The sequence below is a fragment of the Hyperolius riggenbachi genome, chromosome 5, assembly GCF_040937935.1.
Source record: "Hyperolius riggenbachi isolate aHypRig1 chromosome 5, aHypRig1.pri, whole genome shotgun sequence".
In the NCBI taxonomy this organism is placed as follows: Eukaryota; Metazoa; Chordata; class Amphibia; order Anura; family Hyperoliidae; genus Hyperolius; species Hyperolius riggenbachi.
In genome coordinates, this window is record NC_090650.1 from 416965100 (window position 1) to 416989656 (window position 24557).

Consider the following 24557-nt stretch of genomic DNA (forward strand, 5'->3'; position numbering starts at 1 on the left):
CCTGCTCCCTGTCATGTCATTTCAACCAAAAAGATGGCTGCCCCCATGAAATCACAAACATTTGCCTGTTCTTTTAAAACAGGGTGGGTAAGAGATTAGATTACCTATTTTAATTAACAAAACTAATGTAACTTAATGACAGTATGTTTGTTTAGGCTGAAGTTATATGCAGGAATGACTATTAGCATTATTTTAGTGTATTTTTTTCAGCTCTGGCATCTTCTGCAGCACTTTGCAGAGTATGTAGTCATGTCACTGACTGTCCTCAGAGAAGCTCACAATCTAATCCTACCATAGTCATAGTCTAATGTGCTACCATCTTATTATTATTTAATTATATAGCACTGACATTTTCTGCAGCACTTTACAGAGTACATAGTCCTGTCACTGACTGTCCTCAGAGAAGCTCACACTCTGATCGCCACCACAGTCATAGTCTAATGTCCTACCGTATTATTATTATTTAATTATATAGCACTGACATTTTCTGCAGCACTTTACAGAGTACATAGTCCTGTCACTGACTGTCCTCAGAGAAGCTCACACTCTGATCGCCACCACAGTCATAGTCTAATGTCCTACCGTATTATTATTATTTAATTATATAGCACTGACATTTTCTGCAGCACTTTACAGAGTACATAGTCAAGTCACTGACTGTCCTTTTAATTTCTATTATATTAAAGGGGACCTGAACCCTTGCACAGGGCAGAAGGAAAACATAGAGAAATGCACCCTGTATATATTTAGAGAGTTTAGCCTGTCTAATTCCCCCTCATTTGTGTCTAATCACGAGTTGTAATTTGATCTCTCCCCTGTATCACATGACTGCCTATGGCAGAGATGGCAGATAAGCTCATTTGAAAGCACAGGGTGTAAACAATATGTCTGTTTCCATAAATCAGAAAGTAGAAACACTGCAGATTTATATTAGGATTTGTTTCAGCTGTAACAAATGTTTTTTTTTAAAGGTTATTACGCTGTTGTGTATCTTTTAGAGCAAAGAGGACTTCTGAGTTCGGGTCCACTTTCAGTCATTGTCTGATCCTATTGCAGTCTGAAGTTGCCCATACATATTCCGTGGAGAAAACCCCATACAAGCATGGGTAAAACATACAAACTCCATACAGATAGTGTCCTGGCCTAGAGTTTCGCCGGGGAACCCAGCGCTGCAAGGTGATAGTGCTATGCAATGACTACTCTGCTAATGAGCCAACATCCTGTTAGAGGGCTAAGAAATGTCTTTCTGAATTAGAAAGTGGTCATTTAATGAAAAACAATCCGTACACAGGTAGCCCCCGGTTAACGATTGAGATAGGGACTGTAGGTTCGTTCTTAACCGGAATCTGTTCTTAAGCCAGAACACTGTGCCATCTCTGTCCCCTGTACCTCCTCTGTGCCTCCCTGCCTCCAGTGTCCCCCTCTGTGTCACCTCTGCCCTCTGTACCTGCTTATACGAGTTTAAAATACAATTTTTTTTAAATCGATTTTATCAAAAACAAAAGTCCAATTTTACATTTTTTTTTCATTTTTTTTTTCATGGAAACAGAATCCATGCCGTTTGTATCGGCAGGTTATTGGTAAGTCGGGCGTTCGTAAGTCGGGGACTACCTGTACATGTGATATCTCAAACAACACGCGCTATCGGTATTATGCTCCTGGCCCAACTCTCCATCTTGCTGCTCACCCTGCTCCTCTCCCTTCTACAGCAAACTTCCAGCCTGGCTACTCCTGCTTGCCCTATCCCCATATCACATGATCCCCCCCCCCTCCCTCCATCACCCATGCGGCTGTTGCACCCCCCTCTCCCGCATCATGCGCCCCTAGCTCCCATCACCACTCTTTCCTCCCTCATTTGCCTTATGCTGGGAATACACGTTTCGTTTTTGCCTTCGTTTAAACCTTCGTTTCGATTGTGCCTTTTGTCCTTTTCGATCCCGAAATAATCGATCGTACGGTTAATATCACCACCCACGTTTTTTTTTTTTTTCGATTCTGATGGTTTCGTTTTTCCAATGATCGAAGGCTGTAAAGAAACTAAACGTAGTACAGGGACGGACGGCATAAACGAATATATAATCGATCTGAACAGCCATCAAGCCTACCAATGGCTCGATTAGATGGATAAAGAGAGATAATATCAAACATGTTCGATCACTAGTCGTTCGTTTTTGGGGTCTATTAATCGAAACTATAATGAGATTATGACTATTTTCACATACATTTTCAACACTCGATTCGTTAACCAAACGAATCGAAGGCTAAAACGAAGGCAAAAACGAAACGTGTATTCCCAGCATAAGACATTTGTTTTCAGTCCATCTTATTCCTTCACATGGTCATTTGTCATTACCACTTCCCCCCCCCCCCCCCCCCCCCCAAAAAAAAAAGGTCTTATACTCCTGTCCCTCATCCTCCCTCTGTGGCCTCACTTTTTGCTTTTGCACAAGGGCCAAACAGGAAGGCAACACCAGCCTGATCTCCTACACGTCATTTTACTTTGTACACACTGGGAACATCCTGGACGCGGAAGGTGAAGCCCAAGAGTGCTGGGAGGGAGATGCAGCGGTGATGAGGCCTCAGTGAGAGCCTATGCTATGCATCCTTCACTTTTCAATTTTTTTTCCCCGGCAGGTTCAGTCCCACCTTATATTCCTTGCTCTCCCCAATGGGGGCCTGCTTAGCCTTCTGAAATGCTGATTTATGGCACCTCCTATCAGGTTGTCCAGAAACTGGAGACTGCTGGAGTCATTTGGAAAGAATGCAGCACATAGAACCATTGTTTTGTCTCAAGAAACTTTTACTGCTATCCATAGAAGGATGTCTGCAGGCTTAACACGTTCACGACCATTGCTGTGTTCTGCAGAGCGCTTCATGCAAGTTAGCAGTCCAACGCTGTATGCAGGAATAGGGGTTACAGAGCATACTTCTCGGTGGTCTACGAAAACCAGACTGGCACCTCTCCAGTCCCTACTGAACCCTGCCACCTGCTTTATCCACCTCTCCTCCTGCTCCTCTGAAGCCACCCCTCTCTGCCAGTCTGTACTGAACATTGCTGCCTGTCTCATTCAACTCTTCACCCGTTCTTCTGATGCTGCCCCACTGACAGTCCCTACTGAATACTGCCACCCGCCTCATCCGCCTCTCCTCCCGCTCATCTGAAGCTGCCCCTCTCTGCCAATCCCTACTGAACTCTGCCACCCGCCTCATCCACCTCTCCTTCCGCTCATCTGAAGCTGCCAATCTCCATTGGCTTCCTATTACCCAAAGCATCCAGTTTATACTTCTCATTGCATTGCCAGCTGCACAGCGCACAGAGGCACTGCTTGGTTACAGCTTTTTGGATCAGCCCTGCTGATCTTTCATGCATCTGTAGTGTCTGAATCATACCTTGTTTAGAGTCTATGGCTAAAAGTATTAGGTCTGGGACCCACTACTGGCACTTTATGGCATATCCCAAAGCTCCTGCGTTGTGCCAAATCATAGAAGTGCCACAATTTCAAAGCGATTTCTGGAGCGATCAGAATTTAGCTATTACAGCCGCTGATACAATCGCTACAGGATCGCTCCCAAAATGCTGCAAGCAGCAAAAGTGGGATCACCCCTATAGGGATCCACTGGTGTAGCGCACTGCTGATCGCCAGTGATCGGCAAATGCTCAGTGGGTCCCAGGCCTTAGAGGCAGAGGATCAGCTGGATAGTCAGGCAATGTTCATTTAACCACTTACCTCCAAGGGTTTTTTTCCCTTAAAAAAACAGAGCAATTTTCACCTGTCAGCGCATAACTTTATTACCACTTATCACAACAAAACAATCGATTTCTTGTTTTTTTTGCCACCAATTAGGCTACTTTTTGCTAAGAATTGGGGGTTACTTTTTGCTATGAATTATTTTAGTGTAAATGTGCTTTAACAGGAAGAAGAAGAAAAAAATTGAAAAAAATTCATTATTTCTCAGTTTTCGGCCATTATAGTTTTAAAATAATACATGCTACTGTAATTAAAACCCACACATTTTATTTGCCCATTTGTCCCGCTTACTGTAACGTATAAAAATGTTCCCTAGTACAATGTATGGCACCAATATTTTATTTGGAAGTAAAGGTGCATTTTTTCAGTTTTGCGTCCATCCTTAATTAGAAGCCCATAATTTATAAAGTAACAGTAATATACCCTCTTAACATACATATTAAAAAAGTTCACTCGCTAAGGTAACTGTTTGCGGGGGGGGGGGGGGTTGTAAACGAGAAGGGATGTAGGAGCTATGTCCCTGCACGGAGATATGGCATTTTGCAGGGATGTAGTTACTCCTTCCGGGGGAGGGGTGGGTGGGGGGGGAGTATTTAAACCGAGAGAAATTGGCAGCGCTCCTAATCAGGCTGCACCTGAAATGACTACCAACAGAGGTGGGCAGAGCCCCTTTGTTGGTAGTCATTTCAGGTGCAGCCTGAGTAGGAGAGCTGCCAATTTCTCTCTGTTCCTAAAGAAAATGTGTAAACCATTTTATGGCCAGCTGCTCCCAGCTTCACACTTTGCTTTTTGTTAACTAGTGGGTAGGATCTCTTCCATGAGGATCTCTCAACGCGGTGGAAAAGTCTAGTACAGGAACACTGCGCGCAAACTGTTTTTGGAAGCTAACATCCTCCATTTTGTTGCGTCTGATTTGTATGCAAGTTGTGTAACCTGCCTATAATTAGGCTCTGCACATCTATGCAGTCAGTCAGATGTAGTATGTCTAGGGAAACGTTGCCACCACCTCCTCCTCCTCCTTGCTGTATAGAAATGTTAATTTAAAAGTAAATACAAGTCAGCCTCCTCATCCCTTCCACTTCTGGTGAGCTTTAATAGTTTGCAAGTAAATTGTATGCAGGTAGTAACTGGACTAATCAAATACACTTGTTGACTGGCCTAGTGCTAAGCTCAATACAATTTGCAATAGACGTGTAAGCAAACCGAAAATACTAGCATCTTTCTGCGATCCTCTGTAGTGATGAAATTAACTTACCGGTATTCAGAATGAATGTTCTCTATGCTGACAGTAGAGGGAGCCCTTCTGTCTCTAGTCGCTGTGCTTAGTACATGAATTGGGCTGAAGTCAGTCAGTCTCTGCTTATGAAAGCTGCAGATTCCGCACACATCTGACTGTCTGCATTCTCCACTATACGTTACTGGAATGTCGCCCAAAACAAATGCCAGCTGATGCAAATAAAGCTAATCCAGCCATTCTGAATTCTTTTATTTTTTTCAAGTCATTTAAAAGCCCATCTCCTGGCGCAGATATAAATATACCAGCTGTCAGCTTAGTGAGCACAGTTCCCAAATGTAACTTGTTTCCTGTGTCTTCTACAGCTACATTACGTGTTTTAAAAATGTGTCCATGTGGCCTGAAGCAGCCCAGCTGAAAGAGATAGTTAGGTATTTTTTATGTAAATTTAGGCTCTCCCCTTGCTCATGAAATAAATGAGTTTGATATGTTGTTAATTGTGGGGTTGTTGACTACAAATTAAGTGACACTATACATATGCACTACCCACAGGGAATCCACTGAGAATGCTGTGCACATTGAACACAGAGGTGTTTCTATCACCCATAAACCTGGTTCAGATTGTGCATGAAGAATGTGTAATAGAGGAAGAATCGCCTCATTCCCCTGCAGAGTACCTGCACATCACTCTTACATGTACCCACAGTTACATTGCCTAGGGTCTGATCCATGTTCAGATTGTGTATGAAGAATGTGTAATAGAGCAGGGCTTTTCAACCTGTGGTACGCGTACCACCAGTGGTACTTTGCTGTTGGCCAGGTGGTACACTCCAAGGTTGTCTGCTACTTAATTGCCCACCTGCCGCTTGTCCTGGTCCCGTCCTGCCTCCTCAAAGTTTGGCTACCCCTCACTCGCTCCTCTGCCTCCCCACCAATGCCTCCTGCTATTCCCCTACCGTTTTCTCCCCCCCTTTCTTAAAGTGTACCTGTAAGAAAAGGAGGAGGAAGCCTCATGATCCTAAAGAGGCTTCCCCCTTCCTCCTCAGTAGAGGGGATCCAGCGCTAGAACCACTCGATCTCCTTGTTGGTGTGAGTGTATGCGCGGTAGCGGCTCTCCGCTCGGGCTCCTCTGGAAACCGCTGAGCCTGATCTGGTCAGATCTATTGCGCTGGCACACTGGTGGTACTTCAAATTTTTCAGGTGATAAAAGTGGTACAATGTGTGAAAACATTGAAAAGCCCTGTAATAGAGGAAGAATCCCCTCGTTCTCCTGCAGAGTACCTGCACATCACTCTTACATGTACCCACATCTAGGGCTGTTGCACACCAAGAGCTCTTCTGAGCGCTTTTCAGAACGCCAGCGCTTTGAAAAGCGCTTTACTACTGTAACCCTATGTGGGTGTTCCCACAGCAGCGTTATGATTTTACTAAAATCGTAAGCGCACTGCCTGTAGCTTTTATCCTAAGTTTACTTAGATCAATCACTACGCATACTTCAATACCCTGTAGAATCATAAAAAGCACATAGTGCCCAGTACTGCTAAAATCAAGCTATGGTTAACACCCAGTGCTGCACACCTGGGGGTAGTGCCACCACCCTATAGGGAAAAGTTTAGCAGGTCCCCCCTCCGTGCTTGCACTCACCAAAAGAGCGTCTTGCTCTATTGCATATCAAATATGATCCACACTCCTTTGCCAGCCAAGGGGAAGTAGACAGATGTCAAGCATAGATCTATTTATTATGATAAAAGCATCTCGCAGGCTTACAGTTACAAGTTACGGCTCCACCGCGGACAAACAGAGCCGCTCGCTCCCACTGTATCTCCCTGCTTCCGGGTGACGTCAATGCGCTCCTCCGACTCCACCCTACGCGTTTCGTCATGCTCCGTGACTCATTCAGGGGCTGGAGAACAACAGCGACGCCGGACTTTTATCCGCATAGCGTCCTCTCCACCGTAGCTCCACCGCAACCCACGCCCACTTCTGTTGCTAGGTTCCACCACTGCGTGCTGGCTCTGTTTCCGCTATGCAGCTTACAATATTACATCTTATGCAATAAAAGTAGGTGTGCAGCACGGGGTGTTAACCATAGCTTGATTTTAGCAGTACTGGGCACTATGTGCTTTTTATGATTCTACAGGGTATTGAAGTATGCGCAGTGATTGATCTAAGTATACTGATAGAGGTGGAGTGAACCTCACGTAACTGCGATCCCCTGAATTTGTGAGTCTGTTATCCCATTGGAGCGCAGTATTTCCCTGGAAGATTTGGTAATATCCTAAGTTTAATTAAAATGCATCTTTGGTGTGCATAGAAAAAAAAAACGAGGTACGCTAATGCGTAAAAGTTAGTGTCCCAACAACAACCGTGGCAATTTTGACATGATTTTCATTCAAGGGCAAATGCAGCCAGTATGAATAAGTGGAATTATCTGAGATGACGCAAGGGCAACAGTGCATTACTGCAAACTCCATACGTTAACACGCGGTGCTTGAGGTAACGGAAGTCTATGGGCGACGAACTGTATGTAAATGACGGAGTGGGGTGCGTCGCCCATGCGTGGACCAATGGGAATCCCAGTGACGTACTTCCTGCCTAGCAGGAAATACACCACTGAGCGGGGGGCGACGCTATGCATATGACGCACTCTGCCACAGGGTCATATGTTTGCCTTTCTTTTGCTTTGCAGTGGGATGCAGCAGGAGCGTCCTATCCTATAACGCCAAGAATATATGTAAAATCTGCATGAGTAGCTAATTACTCCTGCAGCAAGACGGCAACATTCCCGCCACTCTGTTCTCCAGACTACAGATTTTAGGCTTTTGCATAGAGCAGTTTGATCTTCAGGTATGACTGAGACACCCCCCCCCTGCAGCTCTGAGCCTGCAGTGATCTCTGAGCCCCGCCATGTGTGCACCTGTAATTACAGGTTCTGTCATTTCTGCCTTTTGTCTCGCAGAGGGAGAGGAGGAGGTTTCAAGGAAATGTGGGTTTGCGTGTGGAGAGGTCTGTTTCTTTCGAGGTTTCCAGCACAATCGCAGGACTACTCATCAGGAAAGAATGTCATGCACGTGGCCGGTCGGGTTGTGTCGTATAAACATACGTTTGCTGTTACTGCTCACTCTGCACTTCTGGATTGCGTGCTGAGTGACAGCCGATAGCACCTCCAGCCTGCTGGCCGTGTAACTTATCACAATAATATCTGACTTTCTGTGTGAGCACCTTGAAGAGTCTTCCTATCATCTCTCTGCATCTCCCTGCAATGTTTACCTTCCTCCAGGGGCGGTTGTGCAATCGGCCTCCTTCTTATTTTTATTAGTTGGGACTGTTTAAATGCTGAGGTTTAGTCATTCAGCTCAGCAGTTTCCAGGGTAGGGATAGAGTAACACTGCTGCCTATGTTTAGTGCTGACTCTGGTTTCCTGGCACACATGGGCCCAAGATATTGTCACCCAACCAAAATAAAATCTGGGCATTATCTTCCCTCTTTCTCAGGTCCTTCAGGGATCCCCCCTTCTCCCCCCCCCCCTCTCCTGGGCTTGGTACAGCCTCGTCCTACGTGGGTGCGTGTGATGATGACGCCAAGCCTGCAACTGGTGGAGAACCTGATCTCATTTTGGGTCAGTGACTCAGAAAATATTAAAAACACAGATTCAGAGGATTGGCCAAGCAAATAGAAGCGAGGGAGTCGGCAATGGCTGCTTCAGTATCTCTACAATGGAAGAAAGAACCGGGACTCACCTGGATGAGTTGCACACTTAGCTTTACTTCACACCACAGTAACAGCAAGCACAACGTTTCGGCAACCAAGTGCCACTTGATGAAGGTTTTGACGACTAAAACGTTGGACTTGCTTTTATATAAAGTAAAGCAAAGTTTGTAAATTGTCCAGATAATTCTTTCTTACGTTAGGGCTCTTTAAGTATCTTAACATTACCAGTTGGACTCCTCGTCACATTATAACCTCTTATGGTGTGGCAATTGAGTGAATTTACACATTATTTAAAGAGACACTGAAGCGAAAAAAAATATGATCTAGTGAATTGGTTGTGTACTATGAATAATTACTAGAAGATTAGCAGCAAAGAAAATATTCTCATACTTTTATTTTCAGGTATATAGTGTTTTTTCTAACATTGCATCACTCTATAATATGTGCAGATTACACAACACTCAGCATTCAAAATGATTCTTTCAGAGCAGTCTGTGAACTAATGACCTCTCCTCTGGCAGAGCAATAGAAAACTGTTCACTTACAGTTGAGATAATAAAAGTCAGATAACAGCCCTCTCCACGACTAACTTAGTCGGAGAGCTTAATGGCTTGTTTGCATAGAGATAACAACTGGAGTTTAGGTAGCCATACACTGGTCGATTTGCCATCAGATTCGACCGACAGATCCCTATCTGATCGAATCTGATCAGAGAGGGATCGTATGGCTACCTTTTATGCAAACAGATTGTGAACCGATTTCAGCCTGAAACCGATCACAATCTGTTGTGGTGGTGCTGCCGCCGCTCCCCCCGCCCGCATACATTACCTGCTCCGCTGGTGCGACTGCCCCCGGTCACCGCTCTTCTTCTCCGTCTCCGCTCTGGCCTGCTCTGGTCTTCGGCATGCTTCCCTTCTTCCTGTCTGGGGGAAGTTTAAACAGTAGAGCACCCTCTACTGTTCCTGCCGGGACAGGAAGAAGGGAAGCGTGCCGGAGACCAGAGCGGAGACGGAGAAGAGCGGAGACCCGGTAGTTGCGCCGGCGGAGCAGGTAATGTATGCGGCTCTATTGCGTCGGTCGTTGGGCACTCGAACGCCGCTAGCGATGCACTCTTTACCCGCGGGCGATCGACGGTTATTTTCCGCACGGCGCGATCGACTGGATCGGACGGAATGGATCGAAATTCGGCGTGTAGCGTGAACGATTGGCAGCAGATTCGATCCCAGTGATCGAATCTGCTGTCGAAACGGGCGCAAATCGGGCCAGTGTATGGCCACCTTTTCTCAACTCTTCCTGTACTGGAAACAATTACACTGATGTATCTGATCTTAATGTCTTATATCTTAGCTGTGCTACACATACAAATCATAATATCATCATTTTTTTTTCGCTTCAGTGGCTCTTTAAGCTTGATCTTTCCCACTTATGGTTTCCTGTAACCCTTCTCCTCCACCACCACCCACAATCCTTGAAACTCTAACCTTATTTCTAAGTGTAATTTTTTTTTTTTTTTTCGTAGTGAGATTCTAAAGCAGGGGTGTCAAACTTAAATACAAAGAGTGCCCGAAAATGCACACTGGGACCAGGTCGCGGGTCAACCTCAATGTCTACTGGCCACCTCCCTCCCTTATAATGTTCCCTGGTTTCTAATGGCCCCCCTCCAACCACTATACAGTTCCCTGGTGTCCAGTGGCCCTCCCTGCCTTATACAGTTTCCTAGTGTTTAGTACTTACACCCTACCTCCCCCATATGGCTTCCCCGGAGTTTTAGCACTTTACCTCCAATAAAGCTTCCCTGGTGGTCTGGAGTGGGCCAAACATATTGCAAAGTGGGGCAACCACATGAGAGCCAAATTTAATGGCCAGAGTTTGACATGTATGCTCTAAAGCATTATACAGATATCATGATTATGACCCTCAGGCTCAGGGCTGGTGCTGTACAGATGCGCTTGCATCTGTTATTATGGAAGGGGGTTGGAGTGCTTAGGATAACAATGCTCTTGATACCTCCCAAAGCTCGTTGTCAAGAGCTTGTCTATGAGCTTTGGTGGGTTCCTGAGCATTGTTCTAAGCATCCCAACCCCCTTCCATAATAACAGCTGTAGGCTAGTGGCACATTGTACAGCACCAGCCATGAACTGTTGCCCGAGGATCCTGATCCTGGAAGCACCCCACACTCTTTTACTTAGAGGAGCATGCCTGCGAACTTCTGAGGGCCCTAATGCTGGATCGGGAGAAGGATGTAAGTCTACTGAGGTAAGTATCTAATTTCCCCTCTGGACCTCACAGGTTTGCTTTAAAGAAGGGACAGGTAGTGTTAGGTATAGCGTTTACAGTACAGCTAGATTTAGGAGTAGTTAGGAGGACGATAAGAGGAGGTAGAAGACTTAGTAGTATAGTAGCAGTATTGCCAATATTCTACTAGTGGCTTCACCAGTCAAGCAAATATACCTGCCGCCTTTGCATGGATGCATGTCAGGGGTTTCTCATACTCTATTATACCCCCACCCCCCAATCAAAGTGTAATCCAACATGCATATAGCTAAACTGACCTTGACCTTTCTCCAGTGGGTATCCGTCATTTTACTTTTTTAAATAATTAAAATCCATCTGTCCATAGTACCAACCTACCTCAATATTTCTTCCTAACCCTAAAAAATGACCCTACGCTAAAGCTCAGGTCACACTTGAGTTGGATTTCCAACAGCCAGCGAGATCTCTCTCTTGGGCTCCACTGGGGGTGATTGCATCAATATGGTACTATACTTTTATATGGTTTCAATCTGAGAGTTCAGCTGTAAAGCTCTACTTTAGGTAGAGATTTAAAAATACCCTTTTTACAGCTTAGAAATCATAGCTCTCAAATGAAACGGGAAATCATATATCTGTCACTAAAAATCCTGTCTTGAAATTTTGATCGTGTGAATAGAAGTAGAGGAATGCCAGGACTTTGTTTCATGCTTTCTGTGGGTGTGGCAACTGCAGCTGCTTGGATTGCATCATCTGTTCTGACTGCAAGGGGGAAAGGCACATGCCTAATCTCTAAGAGCAGATTGCAGCGGTTGTCTGTGTGCCGCAGTAGGTAACTAGTGATAGGGCTGCTGATCAAGTGAAAGTGATGCCATCTAATCAAGAGGAGCCCCTGCACAGACAAATATAAGCTCTGTAACTGTGCATTGTTTGTACAGGGCTAGGAGAACATGTGTGCTTGGAGTGGGGCCTTTCTTTCTATACCCATATTGATTTTCCACATTGATAGAACCACATAGAAGACAGACATTTGGTTTTGTAACGCCCCTTCCTGTGACCCCTTGGTGACTCCCCACCTTGTGCACAGCCTGTGCTCGTTGTGTGATTGGCGGAAGCTGCAGATAAACCTCTCTGCTGACATCTGGCAGACAATAGAAGCGTCTGCGGCTCCGAGCTTTCAGAAGTCGCTGAACTGGCAGACAAAAGTCAAGTGTGCCGTTTTGTGGCAGCCACAGAGATGTCATCACTATCTGTATGAGTGGCATTTATGTGCCAAATGCAGTCAGACAGGCGATGATGACATATTGGCATGTGACTGATTATCCGTGGGAAGAAACAGAAGTAAGGTATAAAGGAAGCCTTTAGCTTTTTGGTAGAAACATGTCACATCTCTCTTAGGATACGATCTTAGATTAGACTTGGTATTGGTATAGAGCTGAAATTTCATAAAGGTTAACACATGCCCTTTCCTTTGACTTAAAGGGCACCTGAAGTGAGAGGGAAATGAAGGCTGAGATATTTATTTCCTTGCAAATTGCCTGGCTGTCCTGCTGATCCTCTGCCTGTAATACTTTTAGGCTGGTTTCACAGTGGGACGTTACAGGCGCACGTTAGTGCAGCCTGTAACGCACCCCACCGCACAGCAATGAAAAATCAATGGGCTGTTCACAGTGCCCACGTTGCGTTACTTAGTAACGCTGCGCCATAAGACAACGTACTGCATGCAGTACTTTATAAGCGGCAGAGCCGCGTTAGACTGCTTGCACATGCTCAGTAAAGTTGGGGAGGAGGGGAGAGCGGCCAGGCACATGGCTAATTAATATTCACTGCACTCAGTGACGTGCAGTGTTTACTTCCTGGAGCGGCCGCTCTGTGCGGCGATTGGCTGGCGGGACCACGTGATGCCGCATGCGTCCAAGAGTGCGCATCACGGCATCACGGACGCCAGAGTGAGCTGCACAACGCGGCTCACTCTGACGTCCACAGCAGAGAGCACCAGGCGTTGCATTAGGGGCACGTTATGCGACCATAACGTCCCCTAAAACGCAACGTCCTGGTGTGAAACCAGCCTTAGGCCTCGTTCAGACTATACGCGCTGCCGTGCGCATTTTGGCAGCACGTATAGTGTGCGACACGCAAGAACGGTAGAAGGGCATAGACAGCCCTTCTACGTTCCCATCATATGCGCTGCGTGGCAGCGCGATTGCGCTATCGCGTTCTGCACGCATTTTTGTGAAGCGCAGCGCAGATCCCATTCATTGTAATGAATGGGATCTGCAGCGCAGCGCATAGGAGCGCAGATGGCGTGCGATCGGACGCGTTGCGTTCCAATCGCACAGCCATCTGCGCTAAATGATGTGAACGAGGCCTTAGCCATAGTCCCTGATCAAGCATGCCGATCAGATGTTTGAAGTCTGACCGGATTTGCCATGTGATCCAGACATTACCGATGCCTCAAAATTTGCTGAATGCCAGGCAACTGCTATTGTTGGAAATAAATATGAGAGCCTCCATATCACTCTCGCTTCAAGTGTTCTTTAAAGGGAACCTAAACTGAGAAGGATATGGATTTTATCCTTTAAAATAATACCAGTTGCCTGACTCTCCTGCTGATTCTGTGTCTCTAATACTTGTAGCCGCAGCCCCTCAACAAGCATGCAGGTCAGGTGGCATACACATGAATTGGCCGCCAGGAGACTTGGGCGCAGGATACAGCCGGTATATGGCTTATCCTGCTGCTGCACAAGTTCCCGGCGGCGTTAATTACTATTCCCCCTCCAGGTCCACGTGGATAGAAGGGGAATAATGTAATTCGGCTTCCAGCTATAGCTGGAAGGCGAATTACAGTGCTTTAGAAGCAACTTCAGCTCCGTCTCCTGACGGCACCAGTTACTGAGTGTGCGTCGCTATAGCCGTAATTCCTTTTACGGCCAATGGTGGTGCCCAAATCTCCTGCGCTGTAATCACAGTGCTCGGATTAGGTGCTCTGACTGAAGTCAGACTGGATTACCCTAGTTCATGCCTTTGTCACATCAAGGTTAGACTACTGCAACGTCCCCTACACAGGCCTGCATAAGAAAGACTTACGCCGCCTGCAATTAGTACAGAATGCCGCCGCAAGGCTGTTAACGAGCCAACCCCGCCATTGCCACATAACACCAACCCTGAGCTCACTCCACTGGCTACCGATAAAATGGAGAATTCTGTTTAAGATTGGCTTACTGACATTCAAATCCTCGCACAATCTGGGCCCTGGATACCTGAAGGACTTGTTGCAACTACATCACACCCCCCACAATCTTAGATCAAAAGGACGTAACACCTTGGTCACCCCCAGAGTCCACCTCAAAACCTTTGGAGACAGAGCCTTTTGTCATGCTGCCCCTACACTTTGGAACTCCCTGCCACACCCAGTCAGGACAGCTCCATCCCTGGAAGCATTTAAGTCTAAACTGAAAACCTACCTCTTCAGTCTGGCATTCATGAACATCTGACTATCTCCTCTGTAACACAACCCAGCCTGCAACCCGAGACACAGCTATGCGCTTTGAGTCCTATGGGAGAAAAGCGCTTTACAAATGTTATTGTATTGTATTGTATTATTGTATTAGCTGCATGCTTGTTTCAGGTGTGTGATTCAGCCACAACTGCAGACAGAGATCAGCAGGACTGACAAGCAGCTGGTATCATCCATAACCCTCTCAGTTAAGGTTCCCTTTAAGGTGGCCATACATCTCTCGACTTGGCCGATCATCAATTTGATCATTATCAAACCGAATGAAAATCGGCGCCTCTAAAATGATGACTCCTAGAAATCTCTATTCTGTTTGTCACATGTGATCATAGACATTCTTTGTGTAGTTTGTGTATGTCTGTGCATGAATAATAAGCATGTACATGTATGTGCGTGCAATATATATATATGGGGGGAGTTTGGTGGATTTTTTTTTTGTTTTAGTCATTTGTATTCAATTGAGTAATAACACAAACAAGAGGAACCGGTTGTGCAATCAACAAGCCAACGAAAGCATAGAGATGTAAGATCACACAAGTACTTACACAATATACATCTCATGCAGAAACTCACCACTGCATAAATAACAAAAACCATATGACAAAGTAAGCATTAAAGTGGGGATGTCAAACTCAAATACAAAGTGGGCCGAAATTGTACACTGGGACCTAGTCGCAGGTCAACCTCAATGTCTACTGGCCACCTTCCTTCCTTATAAAGTTCTCTGGTGTCTAATGGTCCCCCTCCAATCTCTATACAGTTTCTTGGTGTCTAGTGGCCCCCGCCCTCCCCTATAAAGTTCCCAGGTGTCTAATGGCCCCTTCCAACCCCCATACAGTATCGTACTGTCTAGTGGTTCTCACTCCCCTACACAGATCCCTGGTGTCTAGTGGCCCCCGCCCTCCCCTATACAGTTCCCTAGTGTTCAGTGCTTCCCCCTCCCTCTCCCATACGACTTCCCTGATGATTTAGGGCTTCACCTCCAGTATAGCTTCCCTGGTGGACTGAAGTGGGCCAAACTTAATGAAAAGTGGGGAAACCACTTGGGGGCTTAATTTAACGGCTCTGAGGGCCAGATATGGCCCAAGGGCTGGAGTTTGACAGGCATGCATTAGAGCAAACCTGAACCAACGTAATCCCCCTCCCTCAAAAAAAGAAAAAAACAAAACTTACTTAAAGTAAGTGTCCAAGCAAAAAAAAAAGAAAGAAAAAAAAAATACTTGCCTGGGCCTTCCTTCAGCCCCGTGGCGCTGTACCGTCCTGATGATGTCAGCTGGACCACGTGACCCACGCAGTGGAGCGCAGAAGATGCCGATCCGGAACCCGACCTGGCGAGGTCGGGTTCTGCAGAGGAGAAGACCGGGAGCCTCCACAGCTGCGGCCAAGGCACAGGATGGCTGCCACGGGCTGGAGGTAGCCCCAGGTAAGTGGATATTTTTTTTTGTTTTTTTTGTTCTTGGATGCTTCCTTGAAGAAGAGGGCCTCCCGCTGTGCTCTCTTTTCCCCTTTGTCCCCTGATGGGGCTATTCAACCAAGAGGTCAAATAACTCTTCAGGACCTCTCGGCAAGCTTCGGAAACACTTACATCACTAAGTACCTCTGAAGACGAGCGTGTCTGTACTGCGCACATGCCATTTTGGGCATGTGCAGTGCTGATGTGCCCATCTTTGGATGCAACCCGGGGAGGTGCGAGCTTCTGAAGCTAGCTGAGGAGTCCCGAAGGCGCACATTTTAAATGGGAGGAACAGTTTTGAAATGAGGGGCTTGAGAGAGGACCAGTAAGAAACCAGAATCATTCCCTCTTCTTAGGAAAGTAGTTTTTTCTCCTGTATTGCTGTCACTAACATTAGAAATCTGACATTACCGACAGGTTTTGGGCTAGTCCATTTCTCCATAGGGGATTCTCAGTATGGCCTTTATTCTTTATAAAGACATTCCCTGAAAAACATTTATACAAAGATGCTGGCCAGCTTCCCTGCTCGCTGCACACTTTTTTGGCAGTTGGACAGAGCAACTGCCATTCACTAAGTGCTTTTCAAAATAAAGAAAACACTGAGAATCCCCCCATAAGAAGATGGGCTAGTCCAAAATTTGTCGGTAATGTCAGTTTTCTACTACTTACTGTAAGTGACTGCAACAAAGGAGAAAAGTAATTTATGACTCATTTTACTCAGGAAGAAACATACTTCTTATTTGTATATGTTTACATGTACAGTATTTAAAATTGTAAGATTTTTGCGACAGAGGTCCTTTAACCCCCTTGGCGGTACGCAGTTTCTGACACTGCGTCCGCCGGGAGGTTTTTTGACCCCATATTTTTTTTTTTACCGCTTTAGCTAGCATTTTGCTAGCTAAGCATATGCTTTAGGTTGCTCCGGTCCCCCCCATGCCCGCCGATCGCCGCCGGCTACACGTTCCTCGCCACGATCCCACGAAGAGCGCAGTTTCCCGATCGGCTTCCGGCGTTGCTATGGCGACGATCAGAGCTGACGTCATCGACGACATGACGTCAGCCGCAATCCCGATCGCCGCCATCGCGATGCCTGTAGCCGATTGGGCGGCTGCGCTGGCGTGGGAACGCTGGGGGGTACGTATCCCGGAAGTAACTGCGGGCGATCGCGGGGGACCGGAGCAAGTTTGTGCATACGCTTAGCTAGCGAACCGCTAGCTAAAGCGTATTGCACCAGTTTCTTTGTTTTTTTAAGTCCTGGGGCCATGTGATCCTCAGCGGCGGCTACCCTGTGTGTAGCACGGGGTTACCGCTAAGGAGGTTAAAGTGGACCCAAATTAAAAATACAAGATTTAAGAAATAAAATCTGTTTTCTAAATTATAATAATAAATAGCAACCTTTTTTTCATCTGCATGATGACAAATATAAAATATTTTACATTTATTGGAGGAACCCCTCCCTTCCTTTCAAATTGCCGGACAAAATCCGGCAAACTGGTGGAGTAGGTGGTGTCCGGCAATGGAGGAATTGCTAATGGCTGCCCCCAGTATATCCCTAGTTATGAACAGAGGAGGGTGAAAAGCATGCACTGAAATGCTCATAGGTTTGAAGGACTGTTTATTTATCTTTGTATGTGTCAGAGTGGTGCAACTAAATATTTTTAATTAAAAAAAATGTTTGGTTTGGGTCCGCTTTAAGCAAGCAAAGGCTTACGAGCCTTCCTGATTAGTAGCTCATAATTTTGAAAATGTCACTAATGTCAAGATAGCGAATTGGGCTTATTTATTTTGTATTTATATACGACTGACATCTTGTAATCCTTAAGCAGGGTCCTCCCTTCCCTAGTGTATTCTACATGATCGTGTGCTCCTTTCCTATGACTGCCTCGTAGTTGTATTACTGGGCCTACCTGCCCAGCCCAAAATCACATTATCATGTGTTTTATACCGGTTGCCTTGTATGATTTAGTCCTATGTTTTATAACCTTATGTCTGTCATCTTTTGTATCGTATGTATTTATTATGCAGTGCTGCGTAATATGTTGGCGCTTTATAAATACAATACATAATAATAAAACTCTTCCACGGTGCCTTAAAAGCTTTAAGTTCCTGCATGTCGGGGAACCGTACATATTGCGATTGTATTTTACCTACACTAGTGGACCATACCGCCAGGTCGGCGTCCGGGTCGACTTCATGTGCGCTCCACGGCGGGGGGTCACATGGTGTACGTGACGTCATCGGGTCTCTACTGCACAGGCGCAGTCGTTCTTTGCCTGCCTGTAAAGCAGCAGGGGCAGCCATACAATTCCCAAGAAAAAACCTATATAAGTAGATAAATGCTAGTTCTACTTACATAACACATGTATTGTACTGTCCATGTTTTAATTTCAGTGAATTTTATATAGTTAATAAAAATAAAACCTTTCTAGGCATTTTCCATTTTTACTGCCTCCCTTACTCCTTTTTTTATAACCTGCCTGAATGGTGTATACATTGCCAGACCTCCTTCCCACTGCGCTCTGTACTAAAAACTGCACTGTCATATCTACTTTGCTTTGTAAGCATGTGAGTAGAGATGTCGCGAACGGTTCCCGAACCGTTCGCCGTGGAAAATCTCAGCATCTCTGTGCCCTGTACTACTTCCGGGTCGCTATGTCCTAGATCGCACGCCTGTTGCCGGGCACTTTCTGCGCATGTGCGTGACGTCATGAGTAGAGAGTGCCCCGCAACAGGCGTGCGTTATAGGACGCGCACCGCCGGGACAGCGCAGGCGTACTACTCCAGGTCATAGCGACCCGGAAGTAGTACAGGGCACAGAGAGATTCGCCCGGTGAACGGTCCGGGCCATCTCTACATGTGAGCACAGCTTAGATCATATTTCAGCAGCTTTTGCAGAGGGGTGAGGTGTATTTCCCTTCTCAGCCTCCTTCCACACTGAACTGCCCTCAGCCAATCAGTGAGGAGCAGGAATGTGGGAGGGGAGATAACAAGCTTCCCTCTCCCCGGCAATGTACCAGAATAGAGCCCGGCTGACTGAGATAAGATTCCTTACAACAGACACATTTATGATTATATTGAAGTGCTTGTGATGCTGACTGCATGTAGACTACATAATAAACGCAGAGCAGTGGCTAAATGGAATTCGATTTTTTTTTGACTGACCATCCCGCTTTAAAGCAGCTCCAGCTTTAAGAATATAAGGTGTTGGAGGTGTTGGTGGATTACTTTTTTTTATATATATACTTTTTGCAATTTTTTTTTTATGGCTTTTAGTCACTAATTTCTCCCTTCCATTCAGACCATCAGTGACAGAAATTGTGCGATGTGAAGAGCCAGGCACTGGGATATCAGCATGGGGGTCTCTGGAGTGGGGTGTGGAGAATTGTGGGAGTGGGCGTGGCAGATTCTGATACATTCCCCCTATGGTGGGAATGTATGGTCTGAAGTCAGGTGTCAGGACAATGCAGTGGTGCAGAGACAGGATTTCACTTGGGTTTAGGGGGTGAGGAATACATTTGTAGGCCAGATAGGAAGGAAAAGAAAGATCTAGTAACTGGGTTTTAATTGTGGTTTAACTTCCTAGTAAACCTTTCCTTTTGCAAAGATAAAAAAATCCTTATTTAAACCTCTCAATCTAGTTTAAGTATTTTAGCAAGCGGCATTACACAGACATACCTGTGTTTCCTCCAATGCTTCCTAGGCCGCTGTTTTGGAGCGCTGCATATGCTTCATTGCAAAAGCTGCGGGCCGAGACACACTGCAGAGCGCTTTTCGATCAGTTTTTAATCAGTATTAAAAAACACACGCCCATTGACTTGCACAAAAATGTTTTTAATATCGTGATCGCGTCAATTTTACCATGATATCACTATTTTAAAGACAGACTGAAGACTACCTCCTTTTCTGGTGCGAGAGTATGGAGCAGTGTTACATTTTATGCAACATAGATATGCAATACGATTCATATTGTTCTGATATAGGAAATATTTCCAATGCTTATGAATCTGCAATATGATGTCAACATCCTTATTATGTATTATACTCTGCTGAATGTTGTAATCTCAGGATATCCTACTTTGGTTTATTATCCAAGTGAAATAAGCTACCTTATTGAATGATTGATCTCATTCTGTTACCTGTTTAAACATTCTGTTTTATTATGCTTCAATAAACTTTGTTTGCAAAAAGAAAAAAAAAACAAAAAACCTTGTTTTTTCCTTCTAGTTATGTTCAGCAATATCAGGAGTCCTGAAACGCTGCACTCCCGCGGTTGAACGAGGGCTTTATATCCCCGAAATCCCGGGGGGAGCGCTTCCTGTAAGAGGCAGAGTAGCTCTGCTCTGCTGCTACTAGAGTCAATCTGCACTGATGGCCGCCTCTCCCCGTCCCTCTCAATCTTATTTCACAGAGAGGGGCGGGGAGAGGCGGAGATCCACGCAGATTGACTCCGGTAGAGGCAGAGCTACAGCATTCAGCTCCGCCTCTCCAGGCAGCAAAATCCACGACGTGAAAACTCGTGGATTTTTGCCCTGGCATTTAGGGGGTATAAAGCCCTCGTTCAGATGCGGGAATGCAGCGTTTCAGGACTCCTAATATTGCTGAACATAACTAGAAGGTCAAAACAAAGATTTTATTAGGCTTCAAAGTCACTTTAAGGCAAGACAATGGGAGCATATTTTTAAACATGTTTTCGAAAAAGTGCTCTACCTTGTGCCTCAGCCCTTCATGTGCCCTTAGCTGTTACTGAGATATGAGTGAATGCTCTTAAAGCTGCCCTGAATTTAGAACTTCCTCTCTGCTCTAAAAGATAAGCAACAGCATAACAACCTTTAGAGGAAAACATTTATTTGTTACAGCTGATAGAAGCACTGCAGATTTATTGTAGGATTTGTATTTCCTGTTTTCGTGGAAGCAGACATAGGGTTAACATCCTGTGGTTACAAGTTAGCTGCTCTGCCAAGGCAGCCAGCTGACACAGCAGAGAGATCAAATTACAATTTATGATTAGCCACTGATGAGGGGGAATTACACAGGCTAAACTCTCTAACTATATACAGGGTGCATTTCTCTCGGTTTTCCTTCTGTCCTGTGCAAGAGTTCAGGTCCATTTTAATAGATACTCCTGGCCTTGTGATTCTGTATAGGAGCCCGGTGTTATGTACCTTGGGTATAGGATACCAGTGAGCTGCGAGCAGCAACCCTTGTGGCTTGTCCACTGTTTACCCTGAGGTTGGAACGGGGATTTCCAGTAAACAAGGGGCAGGAGTGCTCACGACACCGATTGTGTGACGCCCGAGGGCGTGACCATGTTGGCCAACTTTCAGCAACACAAGCAGAGAGGTCAAGTAAACAGGCAGAGCTCCGCAATAAATCAGGTTCTCGGACAAGCAATGGTTCGGCAACAGGATGGGTTCTCAGACTAGCAGAGATTGGCACCAGGGCGGGTAGTCATACAAAGCTTAGGTCGGCCACGGATCGAGTAGTCAGGCGGGCCAGGGTCAACATCCAAAGAGACAAACGGGCAGAGCTAGTCACACACACACACTCACAAGCTGCAATACTACAGCACTGGAGAGCGGCACTCTCCAGACTGAAATAGGCCTTTTGGCGCAAACAGAGTAACGCCAAGCGCGCACGCTCAAACACGCACGCAGCAAAGACATGCACACAACAAACTCCTTAGGCGCGTGCGTGAGCACAGCTTCATGCCAACAGCTTTCGCCGCCAGCGTTCACGCCATGTAACGCAGCGCGCGTGCGCACAAAATGCCAGACCCTTATACCTGGGACCCCGGCAAACCATGCCAAGACGTCTGCCGGCACCCGTATGTACCAGTCTCCTTGCCTGGACCGTGACACCTGGAATGTTTCTCCCTGCTAATCCCTGCACTCATTGCTGCCGTTCAGCGCATTGTTCTGGCCTCTGAGTCATCCCATAAATACAGTTGCCTAATTGCTCGATATTGGTGACTGCAAACCGAAAGAAGAAAAAGTAAACACATAAAGGGAGGAAGTTATGAATGCGAGTAAGCGGATTATATTGCCTAATTAGAGAAAAAGCCTTACATAGCAGAACGTGCAGCTGTTTGGGGAACTTGGAAACCACCTACATTTCACATGCCGGAGGGAGCGCGACTGTCCATTCACAAAACACCAATCAGGCCGTTTACAGGAAACACCAAGGTCCATCATCTGTGTGTATATTGGGTAATATTTCCAAATATGGTCATACACTATCAGAGTTCAAAAAGCTATACTGGCCATACAGAGCTAAATTCCAAGCTGTTTGTTTCATCCGTTATCACACCAGGATTAAAAAAAAAAATATGGAAAAAAACCTTTGAGTTACTGTAACCCAGGATAGAACTTCATCCCAGTCAGTAGCTGATACCCGCTTTCCCATGAGGAACCGTTACCTTTTCTCTAATAGATCATTGGGGGGGGGGTCTGTATTAGGAAAAAATTGAATTGATCGATTTCTGACTGAAATTTTGATTTTCGATTTGATTCACGATTTCCTTCAAATCAAGATTTGTTCCCCCCCGTCCCCGTCTCTCTGTGTGCCCCCTTTGCCTCTTTATGCCTCCTCTGGGAATCTCTTGCCCCCTTTTTGTCTCTGTGCCCAGAGCGTTTCTCTCTGTCTCTCTCTGTGCCTCTTCTGCCCCCCAAGCTGCATCAGTTCTGTACATAGCTTCCAACACGAGTCCAGCGATGCCCGTCTATCCACTTTGACTCCTGCAGGCTCTAATGCACGGAATGCTTCCTGAATGTCATGTGACATACAGGAACCCGGAGTTTTGACAAGCACAAGAGAAGGCAGACGGCGATAGAGTACGGACAGCGTTGGACTCGTGCGGAATGTATCTCTAACACTGCGGGCCGCACGCGCCGGGACTTTGGGGAAGTTTGAAGCCGCCTCTTTAAACTTCCCCCATGTGGAAATGACGTGATCGTGATAATCGCCGTTTTGACGATTCCAAAATTGTGATTTTGGTGATCACGATTTCGGTTTAAATTTGACTTCTCTTTCAGGCCTAGTCAGTCTGGCTGATATTGTGGTGAAACCACTCCCAAAGTGTGATGTCATTACCATGGCACTGACAGTTTGCTATCTGTGAACCTTGTTGCATTGTGGGAAATAACACCTGTTTCCAACTGCCAAGCAAGCAGTATCTCCCTCTGTGAATATGTATATAAAAAACCCCAACCTTTTAGCCTATAGCAATGTTAGTGGTTGTGGTTATAAATAACGCAGGTTGGTGCTATGTGTTCTTATTTTTCATGTCTACCAGTAGTAAAGATGATGTCCTGCAGGCTGAATGTGGGTCAACCAATATGAACAAATTACATGGCAAATATCAATCATTTCTTGATCTTTTCTATTTTTAACTTCTCACTTTGCAATTTATTGATTTATTTTTTTAACCCCTTTTCTCTAAAGTTGCTCTTTAAATGTATTTAAGTAATTCAAATTTTCAGACTTTCCAATTCGACATTCAGATCACATTTGAGTAAAAACTGATTGTGCTTAAACGATTGTTTCTCGGTTTCTCATATATGCGTACAGTCATTTTTGTTAAATACAAACAAACCCTAAAGAGATTTTAATGCAATTGTTGTTGTTTGTTTTAATAGACCGAAAAAGATAGGGAAGGTTTAAATACAATTGTTTTGATCCAAACTTTTTTTTTTCTTCTGCCTTTCGATTAAATGATTTGACAAAAAAAAATAAAATTAAAAAAAACATAGTTAACTAATCATACACGGGTTTCCAGTTATATCTTGCATTCATGTAGTCATGTTATCGAGTCAGTCATTTCAACATTTGATAGCAGTCTGCAGGACTTCGTTCACCCTCCTATTTTTTATTTTATGCATGTAATGGCAAATTTGCATTAATTGGCATTGCACAAAAGTTTGTGCAGTGCGTGCATGCAGTTAATATATTTAAATACCAGGCTTGATAGCTCTGATATTGGTCCTCTAACTCCTTTTTGCCTGGTTCTAGGCATAAAGGGCAACTGAAGTGAGATTTATATGGAGACTGCCATGTATATTTCCTTTTAGTCAATTCTACTTACTTGGTGTCCTACTTATCTATATGGCTGCAGTAGCTTCTGAATCACACCAGAAACAAGCATGCAGCTAATCTTGTCAGATTTGCCTAAAAATTCAGAAGCACCTGATCTGCTGCACGTTTGTTTAGGGTCTCTGGCTAAAAGTATTAGAGACCGATTATCAGCAGGATAGCCGAGCAACTGAAATTGCTTAACCTCCTGAGCGGTACGCCGATCAGGAGGTTTTTGTAGCCTGAGTCCCCCAGTTTAAATCTAATAGGTTTCATGGCTTTATTACAGGTTAGCTGGCACTAGGCTAGCTTGTTTAGGTCGCCAGAAACCCCCCGATCACCCCCGATCCAGCCACTTATACATTACCCAGCCTGGATCCAGCAATCGGCGCAGCCTCCCTGCACAGCTCCGCCCTTGTCTATGGGGAGGATCGTACATGACGTCACGCGCAAACCTGATCCTCCCCATAGAGAGATCGGAGCTGTGCAGGGAGGCTGCGCCTATCGCTGGAGCCATGCTGGGTAATGTATAAATGGCTGGATCGGGGGCGATCGGGGGGTGCCGGCGACACAAACAGG

General features: G+C 45.5%; 1 protein-coding gene across 1 annotated transcript in view; it reads left to right on the top strand.

The window, feature by feature from the left end:
* NSMCE2 (NSE2 (MMS21) homolog, SMC5-SMC6 complex SUMO ligase) overlaps positions 1-24557 on the top strand; it is a 305269-nt gene that overhangs the window by 69181 nt on the left and 211531 nt on the right. The gene's annotated exons all lie outside the window — the stretch shown is intronic.